This window comes from Schistocerca americana, chromosome 1, assembly GCF_021461395.2.
Source record: "Schistocerca americana isolate TAMUIC-IGC-003095 chromosome 1, iqSchAmer2.1, whole genome shotgun sequence".
Lineage (NCBI taxonomy): Eukaryota > Metazoa > Arthropoda > Insecta > Orthoptera > Acrididae > Schistocerca > Schistocerca americana.
Window position 1 is genome coordinate 867552190 of NC_060119.1, and position 14478 is coordinate 867566667.

Consider the following 14478-nt stretch of genomic DNA (forward strand, 5'->3'; position numbering starts at 1 on the left):
TGGAAGAACCCTGGAGATACTAAAAGGTATCAGATAGATTATATAATGGTAAGACAGAGATTTAGGAACCAGGTTTTAAATTGTAAGACGTTTCCAGGGGCAGATGTGGACTCTGACCACAATCTATTGGTTATGACCTGTAGATTAAAACTGAAGAAACTGCAAAAAGGTGGGAATTTAAGGAGATGGGACCTGGATAAACTAAAAGAACCAGAGGTTGTACAGAGATTCAGGGAGAGCATAAGGGGGCAATTGACAGGAATGGGGGAAATAAATACAGTAGAGGAAGAATGGGTAGCTTTTAGGGATGAAATAGTGAAGGCAGCAGAGGATCAAGTAGGTAAAAAGACGAGGGCTAGTAGAAATCCTTGGGTAACAGAAGAAATATTGAATTTAATTGATGAACGGAGAAAATATAAAAATGCAGTAAGTGAAACAGGCAAAAAGGAATACAAACGTCTCAAAAATGAGATCGACAGGAAGTGCAAAATGGCTAAGCAAGGATGGCTAGAGGACAAATGTAAGGATGTAGAGGCCTATCTCACTAGGGGTAAGATAGATACCGCCTACAGGAAAATTAAAGAGACCTTTGGAGATAAGAGAACGACTTGCATGAGTATCAAGAGCTCAGATGGAAACCCAGTTCTAAGCAAAGAAGGGAAAGCAGAAAGGTGGAAGGAGTATATAGAGGGTCTATACAAGGGGGATGTACTTGAGGACAATGGAAATGGAAGAGGATGTAGATGAAGATGAAATGGGAGATACGATACTGCGTGAAGAGTTCGACAAAGCACTGAAAGACCTGAGTCGTAACAAGGCCCCCGGAGTAGACAATATTCCATTGGAACTACTGACGGCCGTGGGAGAGCCAGTCCTGACAAAACTCTACCATCTGGTGAGCAAGATGTATGAAACAGGCGAAATACCCTCAGACTTCAAGAAGAATATAATAATTCCAATCCCAAAGAAAGCAGGTGTTGACAGATGTGAAAATTACCGAACTATTAGCTTAATAAGTCACAGCTGCAAAATACTAACACGAATTCTTTACAGACGAATGGAAAAACTAGTAGAAGCCAACCTCGGGGAAGATCAGTTTGGATTCCGTAGAAACACTGGAACACGTGAGGCAATACTGACCTTACGACTTATCTTAGAAGAAAGATTAAGGAAAGGCAAACCTACGTTTCTAGCATTTGTAGACTTAGAGAAAGCTTTTGACAATGTTGACTGGAATACTCTCTTTCAAATTCTGAAGGTGGTAGGGGTAAAATACAGTGAGCGAAAGGCTATTTACAATTAGTACAGAAACCAGATGGCAGTTATAAGAGTCGAGGGACATGAAAGGGAAGCAGTGGTTGGGAAGGGAGTAGGACAGGGTTGTAGAGTCCCCGATGTTGTTCAATCTGTATATTCAGCAAGCAGTAAAGGAAACAAAAGAAAAATTCGGGGTAGGTATTAAAACTCATGGAGAAGAAATAAGAACTTTGAGGTTCGCCGATGACATTGTAATTCTGTCAGAGACAGCAAAGGACTTGGAAGAGCAGTTGAATGGAATGGACAGTGTCTTGAAAGGAGGATATAAGATGAACATCAACAAAAGCAAAACAAGGATAATGGAATGTAGTCTAATTAAGTCGGGTGATGCTGAGAGAATTAGATTAGGAAATGAGGCACTTAAAGTAGTAAAGGAGTTTTGCTATTTGGGGAGCAAAATAACTGATGATGGTCGAAGTAGAGAGGATATAAAATGTAGGCTGGCAATGGCAAGGAAAGCGTTTCTGAAGAAGAGAAATTTGTTAACATCCAGTATTGATTTAAGTGTCAGGAAGTCATTTCTGAAAGTAATCGTATGGAGTGTAGCCATGTATGGAAGTGAAACATGGACAATAAATAGTTTGGACAAGAAGAGAACAGAAGGTTTCGAAATGTGGTGCTACTGAAGAATGCTGAAGATTAGATGGGTAGATCACATAACTTATGAGGAAGTATTGAATAGGATTGGGGAGAAGAGAAGTTTGTGGCACAACTTGACCAGAAGAAGGGATCGGTTGGTAGGACATGTTCTGAGGCATCAAGGGATCACAAATTTAGTATTGGAGGGCAGCGTGGAGGGTAAAAATCGTAGAGGGAGACCAAGAGATGAATACACTAAGCAGATTCAGAAGGATGTAGGTTGCAGTAGGTACTGGGAGATGAAAAAGCTTGCACAGGATAGAGTAGCATGGAGAGCTGCATCAAACCAGTCTCAGGACTGAAGACCACAACAACAACAACAATATATATATATATATATATATATATATATATATATATATATATATATATATATATATCCCTTTTAATGGTACAATTTCGTATCAGTTATCTTATGTCATAAATCTCAATATTCAGATTACAATTCTTCAAACAATGCTCAGGCTGATCGGCACGAAGACAATCTCGGAAGCTTTTTTTCTAACAACCACCAGAGAGAGTACTACAAAGAATAATTATGCGCTCATGGCATAGCTATTGTATGAAATTACTTTGCGCATGGATTCTGCGAGTATGAAGATAGAAAATTAGTAAACGTCATTCAAGGGTAGAAGTGTATCAGAATAATTCATCGAATATAAAGAGATATTACAATCTCCAATTCTATTCTCAACGAGGACATGGGATTTATCTTTCCTTTGTAGGTACGGAATTGGTTACATACAGGGTGTTGAAGCAGCTTGAATGTAGATGCAGCGAAACTGAGGCGCAATTCGCCCAAGTGACGCCAAGCAAACGGGATTGAAGTAGGCTAGAAGCCACTCACAGTTTTATTTATCAGGCCGACACGCTACGCGCACGTTTTATTCAGAAAGAAGAGTTAAATTAAAATTTTAAGTAGGACGTAGACTAATAACTGCAGTTGCTGACTTTCACGCTTCAGTCCATTCACATTCACAAATACCGAAACATTTTCAAATTTTATTGCTGGTCAAGAAAATGAATTGTATCTGCTGGTAATCGCATCTAACCGAAATGCGAGGGCTATAAGCGATGTACAAGCAGTACAGAATTAAAAGCACTGTGTGTCTGTGATTTACCCGAAAAAAATTCCCCAGCTGGTAAGAGAGGCGCTTTGAAAGCGAAGCCGCCTTTGAGTCGCCTGTGGCTGGAACGGATGGCATCGAACTCTGAGGCTTGTTCCTCTTTCGCTTTGCGAGTTTCGTTGAAAGAGGACCCCCCCCCCCCTCCCTCACCACCCGATTCCGAGCCAAAGGGGAATTTAATCGCTGCCTCGGGTAGCTACGGCCACCAATCGCACGAAATACAATTTCAGAATATTTTGCAAAACTCTTCAGAAACATCTCGGGATCGGTCTTCAGTGCTTGACGTTCAATGGTCTTTCTTCGAAACAGGTCATCACTTACTGTATTTTAAATGAGTAGCACCAAATCCCTCATCCACATCTGAAATTATAGAATAATACGTGTTATTTCGCTGTTTGGCCTCGTTGTCTTCTGTGGGATATGACGCTGGTCTAGGATCCTGTATCTGACACGAAGAAATAGTAACCGGTGGGAGGATTGTGTTACTCAGGTGGCTTCCCCCATTATTCAATGAAATAAAGTTTCTGAATATTAAAGCTGCTATATTTACTACTACTGAAATATTAACAACTTTTTTTTTTAATTTATTGGCTTTCGCTACCTGCCATATAGTCATCTCAATACTCGAAATATTATGCTACAGTTTGTTTTGACAATGTAGAGTATTCATTAATTTAAGTCGTGCCCTGGTACGAAGTTACGTAGACTTAACAAAAGGCAGATTTCGACACAAAACACATTTTACATCCGCAGTATACAGAAACGAGTAAACAAGACGAAAATATAACAAAGGACACACAGGGGCAGTATATTATAAAAATTCTATTCTTAATACGATGAAAATGATAAAAGGCCGTTGGTACACATTTGAGACATCCCTAGTTCAATCCATGTTCATGATTAAGTATCTAAGTTAACAATAATTTCAAAAGTTGCGGGTGATTGAATATTTGTGCAGGACTATGAGTACCATCTAGACAGGTTAGGAGAACAGTGTAAAATAACCGGATTTGGGTTTTACAGCCCTATGTATAGTTACACAAGTATTCAGACACATAGTTTGATGAGGTAGTTAGTGACATACATACTTTGGCTGGACGTTCCACATCCCGTTGAGTAGCGCGAGGGAATATAGTCAGTTAATTGCTCAAAAATGGTTCAAATCACTCTAAGCACTATGGGACTTAACATCTGAGCTCATCAGCCACCTAGAACTTAGAACTACTTAAACCTATCTAACCTAAGGACATCACACACATCTATGCCCTAGGCAGGATTCGAACCTGCCACCGTAACAGCAGTGCGGCTCCGAACTGAAGCGTTTAGAACTGCTCGGACACAGGGGCCGAACAGTTAATTGCGTAATGGTCTTCTACTGGTAGTATAGTTACCTAGAGCATTAGATTAGCAGCACAGGGAGCGACATCGGTATGTTGGCACTTTCGAAGAATTTGTATATTACACGCTCCTATATCGTTGGATACCAACAAGGTTTCGAGACTGGTTCAGAACTGATAACCAAGAACCCGAAGATTATCTGTATGTTTATGTGTTACGTATTCCGAGGACACTGTAGGAACGTGTGGATTGGATGTTCATCCTCTCCGCAAAGATAGAGAGGGACGGCGCTTAGGATGACCCCACTTAGGTGTTTTTTGAACTTGTAATGATTAAATTTCAACCATGCTTCAACCGTCGTGAAACTCTTCAATGTTTGTGTCTTATAATGCCATGGTACTCTTGAAATAGTGAGATAAATTAGTTTGTAATGGCTGTCATTCAGTTCAGATGTCATTGATCATTACTCGTGCCAGTCCGATGACAACCGCTTTCTGGGCGTAGGTATCATATTGGCGAGAAGGAGTGTATCATATTTAATAGGTCCATGCAGAGATCTTAGTTGTGCTATGATATCTACTTGCTCGTTTCCAAGTATTCCGGAGTGCCCTTTCATCAATACTAACACGACGTTGCGATAGCTCTTCTGCACCTGAAATTCGTGCCACTGTGGGGTTAGCACAACTATTAAGATGGCTTCTAATCAATTATAGGTCTGACGTACTATCAGAGCCTGTTTTGGTTGTCTGTATGAGTAGCAAGGCTTCCAAAATAGCCGGCCGGAGTGGCCGTGCGGTTATAGGCGCTACAGTCTGGAACCGCGTGCCCGCTACGGTCGCAGGTTCGAATCCTGCCTCGGGCATGGATGTGTGTGATGTCCTTAGGTTAGTTAGGTTTAAGTAGTTCTAAGTTCTAGGGGACTGATGACCACAGTAGTTAAGTCCCATAGTACTCAGAGCCATTTTTTGAGCTTCCAAAATAGCAATCACCTCGGTGGTCATAATAGTATAGTGTGGAACCAATTTTTTTAGGCCTTGTCGTTCAGTTCGGGGTACCCTATGGGCATTGCCTGCGCCGTCACTAGACTTCGTTGATGTGTATATACCACGCACGCAATTTGACAGTGAGATATGAATTCCACTGTCTTGCGTTGATTGAGTCCTGGTTATGAAACTTTATACCGGTGTTAGCACCGATCTGCAGAGTCGACGTTTCGTGTCACGTCTTGTAGTGCGATAGAAAAGGACTTTTCCGCACCTTGTGCCTTAATGCCTGCATCCATATGTACTCAGCAGCGACGGGTGGAAGTTCGTTATTTAACCAATATCTACCGCGCACACCGAAGGACGTTAATTCCAGGATTTTTTTTTAAAGGAGCCGTTATTTGTCGAAACACAGCCTCAGGGAGAATTTCATGCGTCGAAGCTTGAGCGTCGTTCATTCGCTGCAGTCAGCAATGTGTTGGTTAGGTTTGACATGATCGCCTCAGTAACTATACGCTAGGCATTGTACTGCACGTTGTCGAGTCTTTGAAGGGTGCTGCCTGACACTTATCCGTAGCACATGTGTCCATAGTCAATATGTGTCCTTAACAGAGACCAGTGTAAAACCATCACTGTCTGCCGAATGGAGTCCCACCATAACTCTGATGACATTGCATGCTTTTTCACATCTAGTAATGATATATATCTTAGTTTATCACTGATAGTCATCCCAAGATACTGTGTTGTTTTCGCAACTGGAAAATTATGTTATCCCAGTAGCACTGTTTGGGGAGGTGGAATTCAGTGGCGAGTAAAGATCATTAGAGTAGACTTGCTACAGAGGTCGCTTTCTGTGCACGACTCAGACATAAGCGAGCGGTGTGCATCTTCAGTCGACAGGAGTGAAGAGTACTGTCTTCGGAATACATTCATACGTCGTCTGCATATTTTATATTTGGATGTGACTGGCAAAGTGGTCATGAAGGTCTGTAGTACAGAGAGTGAGTAATAAGGGAGCCAAGATTGATCCCTGTGGGAGTCCTCTACCACTTTTTCTCGGTCCCAGTATTCCATGTCACAAAATGATTGTCTTCCTTTTGCTCAGGGAGCTTATAATGTTACAAACAAGTGGTTTTGCAATCTGAAGTTTCTCCAATTTTTTTTCCCTAAGACTGACTAGACGATGTTGTCACAACCTCTGTATTACTCACGTCTATGAACGCAACAATCATATGATTATATGGTGAGAAATTTAGCTGTATGACAGTAACCAACTGTAGAACGATTTCAGTTGTTCCTTTTCCTTTTCGAAGCACAAATTGTTTCTTTGATAACATTTTCTTATTTTCAAACCACGATTCTAATTGCCGCTTAATAATGAACCTCTATTAGATTCACAGAGTACGCGCCAAACGCAGTAGTAAGGTGATAGGCCGACACGACTCGAGTTTATCAAATCTTTTTCTCAACTTCTGGAGGGGGACAATACAACGTGTTTTCATTGAGTCGATTTGAATCTTTTAAATTCACACGCTATTGTATATTTTGAGCAGCATCAGTTTCCCTTTGTATGGGATGCGTCGAAACATTGGGTAGTCAGTATAATCCGGGCCGTGTGCTGTACCTTCCCGTTGCGAGAGCGCAATCTGTAGTTCTTCCAGCTAAAAGAGTTGTGTAATTACATTGTTGTCTCCTTCATAATCCGCCCCGTCTTCCTTGTCCATTGCGTCAGGTGGAGGCTGTCACACACAAGAACAATTCTAAATGTTCATCGGATGGTGGAGGTGTGTGCGTGTCCATTACCAGAACATTTTTGATATTCTTTATTACATTCCATTTCCTTATTAATTATGTTTATTTTCAAACTGCAGTGCAGAAATTTTGCACGATTTTCTCTTTTTGTACTTGAAAATGTTTTTGTCTGTAGCTTGTGACATCATAAGAGCAATAAATCTCTTATCATTTGAGAGTAGTCCTCTTACGTCCTCTCTGAGTTATTGAGACACCCAATTTTTTATTGATAAACGATACCAAGACCCAATAGATTCTTTCAGTTCACCAGTTTCGATGATAAATTTCAGTTTTTCTCCCAATAACGTTTCCTATATGTTCGAGTTGGTTTTATTTTTATTCAGTTTCCGGCTGATCGCGTGTTTGATGGTTCAAATGACTATAAGCACTATGGGACTTAACATCTGAGGTCATCAGTCCCCTAGACATAGAACTACTTAAGCCTAACTAACCTAAAAACAGCACACACAGCCATGCCCGAGGCAGAATTCTAACCTGCGACTGTAGCAACAGCGCAGTTCCGGACTGAAGCACCTAGAACCGCTCGGCCACAGCGGCCGGCGATTGCGTGTTGGACTGCTACCTTAGGTTGACTGCACATTGTAATTTGAATTGGCAAGTGATCCAAACCTAAAGTATCCGGTATGTACTTCCCCTGTTGCTCTGATAACCAGTGCGGGGGGTGGGCTATTCGTGTTGGAGAGCCATCATTTCATACTATAGGGTTTACCAAATCTAGTACATCCACTAGTATTTTTGTCACTGGGTTGTCAATTCTGCAGCCCCTCAGTATACGGTGGCTGTTGAAGTCAAGTAGAAGCAGTAGGGGCAATCCACGTGAGTCAGTTATTATTCATCATTTTAATTTATAGCTCCTTGTGTTGGCCGTGTTTGCAGTTAAAATTGTTGGATGTGAGGTCCGCCAGTTATGCAAAACACCGTTTTTTCTCAGTTCCCAAACATGTTTCGGTACCACTGTGCCATCATCAGTGGGTTCCAGTCACTGACTGGGCTGGGACACACAACAAACCACAATCACACTGTGTTTTGGTGAAGTGAAAAGTGTTTTTCTACGTTATTTGTGGAAAATACTTGTTACAGTTACGTGTGCATCACAACACCTCACCATGATGCGGTGAATGAAAGTACTTGCCTCACGAAAACATGACAACCTACCTGTAGTAATTAACACAAGTGATCCGGAGAATTCATGCACACCAAATGTAAAGAATAAATAAAAACGTAAACCAACTGATGATGGCACATTGGTGCCGAACCATGTTTGGGTACTGAGAAAAAAAGATGTTTTGCATAACTGGCAGACCTCACATCCTGCAATCAGTTATTATTGTTAACTGTTGTTTGGAAAGCCCATAGTTAGGTAGTTTGTTTGCTCAAACCAAATTCAGGTGGAGGTCCTTGATCCGCAGGCGGATACCCACTATTTGCAGTGGATCGTACCGAGTACCAGCAATGACAACGGAAAACTGGATATCTTCTTTTACCGACAACGCTACACCGTTGTAACCATCGTCTCTGTCTTCTCTAACGACAGATTAGTCCGGGAGGACGAACAGGCCGCTCGGTTTTAACTATGTTTCAGTGATGGCACAGACGTCTACTTTAGCTCTGCAAGCCACCTAATGGTGTGTGAGATTTTGCATTCCATTGGATGATTTTGTAGACCATTTTTGGGTGTAAGCAATGGGGTCAACATATTTTTGTTTGACATCCGGATCTAATCTTTTTGTGGTACTGCAGTGAGCCTATTAGTAGCCTGCTAGTAAGGTGTATCATTCATCATAGCCATTATTATACTCGAAATATTATAAAAAATATACTTCAGCTTTTAGCGGTGTTACAAAGTCACATTTCCTCCATTTTGAATCCCTGGTCCACTACCACCGTCCATTTCACATCACATTCCCGCCAAGACTGTCCATTAATAACGACTCTCTCGCCAAGAGTGTGCACAACGGAGAAGAACAGAGATACAATATAAAACCAAAGACTTTACAACTTTATCGATAACGGTCACTGTTTAATGTTTGCAATAATTAATAAAAACGAAATTACAGAAATGTAAATGAAGTGCTTCAAAATTAATTCAAATATGCATAATATGAATATTGAAATATGAATTAAGTGATATTTTATTGATCTGTGTATACATGAAGTTATTTATATCAAATTGTAGTTACCGACAACTACTGGTATCATACGTTTTTTACTACGTTACTGATTTGATTGCATTACAGAGCCACGATTTATTTGGTTTGATATTTCGACAAGCCTGCTGTTTGGCACAATAAAATATAAATATGGTTTCCAATAATAACGAAATGCGTTTGTTTCAATAAGATCACTACACATGTAACATCACTACAAATCATAAAACAGGTAGAGCGACATTGCAAGTAACCTAAAATCCTAATCAATAAATCTATACAGGTAGAGGGACACTGTAAGTGACCTAAAATACTGATTAATAAATCTATATACATGTGTACGTATGTGTACATGGGCAGCACTGCAAATCATAGAACACGATACGAATACATCCACACATATCAACAGAGGTCAGTCCTTGTGTTACTACCTTAACGAATTTTCTGTTAAACATATTGAAGCCAGTTTTAAGTTTGTATTGAAGTCATGACCTGTTACATGCAATTCTGTAAAAAAATTATGACGCTGATGGTTTTCAATCTGACCAACGGAAAACTGACCTGCATGTGCACCTAATGTACAGTTTTGTCCTTCCTATGAAGATGATCGGTACGACCGAAACTAGCAGAAAATAAAGAATATATCTGTACAGCTGATAACAAGCGTATAATTCTTCAATTTCATGACAGCTATATCGAGACACTTCGTTAAACTAGTAGTAAAAAATAATTCTGTAACGGCAGTAAGATCCTGGCAACAAAGTGATGGTTCTACTATTGTACTGAATGAGTCAGTTTAATTGAAAGAATCTCAACCATCAGCTCGCGAATGTTTCGTAAAACATATTTTCCAAGTTCCTTTGTTCGGGTGAACCAATACAAATAGGGATCTAACATGAAAATCCCACGATAAAGTCAACGTTCCAGCACAGTATTCATGACTGGCGCTAAATTAAGTACGTATCTGACAGCATCTGAATAGTTCAGCTCACTCAAGGCCATCAAGTTCCTCCGCTCTGGACTTGTGACCATTCCAAAATGGACGCCGACACTCATCTACACAGTTCTCCCAATTTCACGTAGCACTTACACCAAGCGCCAAAGAAACTGGTATGGGCATGCGTATTCTAATACAGAGATATGTAAACAGCAGAATACGGCGCTGCTGTCGGCAACGCCTGTGTAATACAACAAGTGTCTGGCGCAGGTGTTACATCAGACACTACTGCTACAACGGCAGGTTATCAACATGTGAGTGAGTTTGAACGTGGTGTTATAGTCGGTACATGAGTGACGGGGCCCAGCGAGGTGGCGGTAAGTGGGGATTTTCCCGTACAATCATTTCACGAGTGTACCGCGAATACCAGGAATTCGGTAAAACATCAAATCTCTGACATCGCGGCGGCCGTAAAAAGATCCTACAAGAAAGGAAACAACGACGACTGAAGAAAATCGTTCATCGTGACAGAAGTGCAACTCTTCCGCAAATTGTTGCAGATTTCAATGCTGGGCCATCAGCAAGTGTCAGTGTGTGAACCATTCAACGAAACATCATCGATACAGGCTTGCGGAGCCGAAGGCCCAGTCGTATATCCTTGATGACTGCACGAGACAAGGCTTTATGCCTCGCCTTGGGCAGTTAACACTGACAATGGACTTTGATGACTGGAAACATGTTGGCTGGCCGGACGAGTCTTGTTCCAAATTGTGTTGAGCGGATGGTTTGGAGACAACCTCATGAATCCGTGGACCCTGCATGTCAGCAGGGGACTGTTCAAGCTGGTGGAGGCTCTATAACGGTGTGGGGCGGGTGCATTTGGAGTGATGTGGGACCCTAGATACGATTCTGACAGGTGACACGTACATAGGTATTCTGTCTAGTCACCTGCATCTGTTCACGTCATTTGTGCATACAGAGGGACTTGGGCAATTCCAGCAGGACAACACGACACCTCACGCTTCCAGAATTGCAACAGAGTGGCTCCAGGAACACTCTTCTGAGTTTAAACACTTCCGCTGGCCATCAAACTCCCCACACATGAACATTATTGAGCATATCTGGAACGCCTTGCAACGTTCTGTTCAGAAGATATCTCCACCTTTATTTATGGACAGCTCACCAGGATTCATTGTGTCAGTTCCTTCAAGCACTACTTCAGACAAATGGTTCAAATGGCTCTGAGCACTATGGGACTCAACTGCTGAGGTCATTAGTCCCCTAGAACTTAGAACTAGTTAAACCTAACTAACCTAAGGACATCACACACATCCATGCCCGAGGCAGGATTCGAACCTGCGACCGTAGCGGTCTCGCGGCTCCAGACTGCAGCGCCAGAACCGCGCGGCCACTTCGGCCGGCCTACTTCAGACATTAGTCAGGTCCGTGCCACGTCGTGTTACGGCACTTCTGCGTGCTCGCGGGGTTTCCTACACGATATTAGGCAGGTGTTACAGTTTCTTTGGCTCTTTGGTGTAGTAAATACGAAGAAAACTGCACTGCATTCAACTGAAAATACACATCACGTAGTCACATATATCATCTCAGTATGTAAACAGGAAATGACGAATTACTTGAGCAAATAAATTCTGTGTATACACAGCAAATAATAATACATTTAATGCACCTCGCAATATTTGATTACTGACTGAATTTAAAAGTAAGAAATTCAGTATTAAAACTAATTACTCTGTCATGGCACAAATAAACGCCAACGCCAGCCGAAAATCAATACAGGAGTAACACTGATTGACACAACAGTTATTATCCTCTTTTTTTTCAACAACAGCGAGTTCCAGTCTCCGTCCTGCTATTGTTCTACGCTGCCAGATCTCTTGCATCTGACATTCAGATACTTCTTTTCCTGATGCGTGCATCTTGGTATCGACTCGTCACCTGTTGGTCAACGACAGTATTTTTACACAGTGCTTACAAAAACATTTGTCCTACATTGCCCTTCTTCATTAATCTGCACTAGTTTTTCATTGGGGTAGGAATGAAACGGATGTATCAGAACCGTTACCTGTCCATAGACACAAGAACACCTTGTTCCGTCTCACATTATACAACTCTTTCTCTCTGTTCCTTACTGTAAGAAAGTATTCTGGTTTTCTTACTTTACAAAATTCCGTCTCTGGCTCCTATAGCAATCTGGAATGAATTCAAGCCATTATTGTTATACAGGGCAAACCAGAAATGTTGCAACAGAGGTCGAGGGGTTGTAGAAACTGTTTTGAGGAAGAAACCGCTGTCAGGAATTCGGTTTCGGAAAGGCCTTCCAACGGCGCTACAGAGCGTCTAACTTATATGCGCCGGCGCCTGCCCTTCTGCAGCAAATGTCACTTCGTACGCTGATGGACCGTAGATGGAACGTCTCGTAATGTTGTGAGAAACACAGTCTTGGGTGCCGTATTGATTTTATTACTTTATTTACTCATAACGCACGTTTTTCTTAATACAAGGTATCTTCAGAGTGACGCGCTTAGTGTTGGTAGGTGGGTTTTGGGTGCCACGATTAAAGATATCGGCAGAAAGTAGACTGCCGTTGTCATGTACAGTAAAATAAATCGAAAAAAGTGTGTGTTCATGTCATATGTTAAAAGCGTAATACGCAATAACCATACAGGGCTGTGTAGCATAAACCAATGGATACAAGGCAGGATCAGGCCTGTACATAGTCCGTCACGTGGTACATACGCTGGAAGCATCGTTATTCATTCTCCGGTCTGATATACTACGGGTATAGTTGAAGTTGTCTTTAAATATTTGTACAGCGGAAGACGTGAACCAGGAAGAAATACAGTTATTTAGTTGCAATTTAATGAAACACAAAATCCGTGAATGGAAGGGGGGCGAGGGGAGGGGGGGGAGGGGGTGGAGCGGGGGCGTGGCGTCCGGCTCTACGAGTAATACGCTGATCATGTGAAGACACAGGATAAGACCGTGAGGCCAGGAAAAGAAGAGTGTAAAACTCTGAACAGAAACAGGAGTCAGACATGGAGACTGCATACCAGCAACTGCTCCTACCTCTTTAAAAATGAAGGGTTCGTGTATTTCAAACTGGTGATTCAATGGCGGAATTGTTTTTAATGGAACGTATCTGCTGATTACATTGCGTTGTTCGTCTGTAGTGAATGATCTTAACAGAGAACATTTTGAAGTAGTGAAGAAAATCATTTATTAGAAGGCGAAACTGATGTACGTTGTGGTCTGAAACGGTTAGCCAGTCAGGACATTGCACGCACAAACTGAAGCACTTGCATGCGCTAAAATTAGGTAATTCACAGACATCTGTGGGTCCGTGAGTTACCTCTTGTTGAAAACCTCATTACCAGTTTAAATGTATCTTTGTCGGAAGTGATAAATTTAAGCTACGTGAGCAAAAGCTTTGTTTGTTCGGTTTGAGGAAACAAAAGGAAGAACGCGATTGGCGACTCTGTTTCTGGCAGGCTGAATTTGCGCAGGTGACCAACTGATAGACTAAATTCAATGCTAAATAACTCGGAAACGGCCCGACGCCCTTACAAAGTTTTTCAAACTATCCTCACCGTCTTGTATTACCAATACAACGAGAAGAAATCCTACAAATTAGTAATGGAGGTCCTAAGTTTTTGTATTTAGAACAGCTGAAACAGTGGCCAGATGGACGTCAGAAGATAAAAACTGAAGTATAAAAATTCGCCAAGCGTGCCACTGGTAAATTAAGATTTCGATCTGTCTGAAAGAAAAAAGTAACAAACAGTATGAACGAAACCTTTTTTTTATTTGTGGTACTAGAGCATAGACTAAATTAAAGCAAAAGCAATTCACAAACTAGAGTTTGCAAGAATTCATATTGTGAACTCCCGAAGACGGATAGGAAAATAAACAAATGAATCCGAGAACCTACTCGAGTGCAATTTGTCGCCAGGTGAATGGTAAACGGTCCAAGGAAGCTCTTTGCTGGTTTCCAACTAGTAAGAAAAGATTGAGTGAGGAACTTACTGCAAAGTGGGTACGTGGTACTACAACACATGCAGAAACAGAGTGTATCGATGTATCTGATGGTTGTAATGAATGGAAAAGTCAGAGGGAAACTTTTATCCAGCTGTATATGTCAAACCATTTCATATTCAACG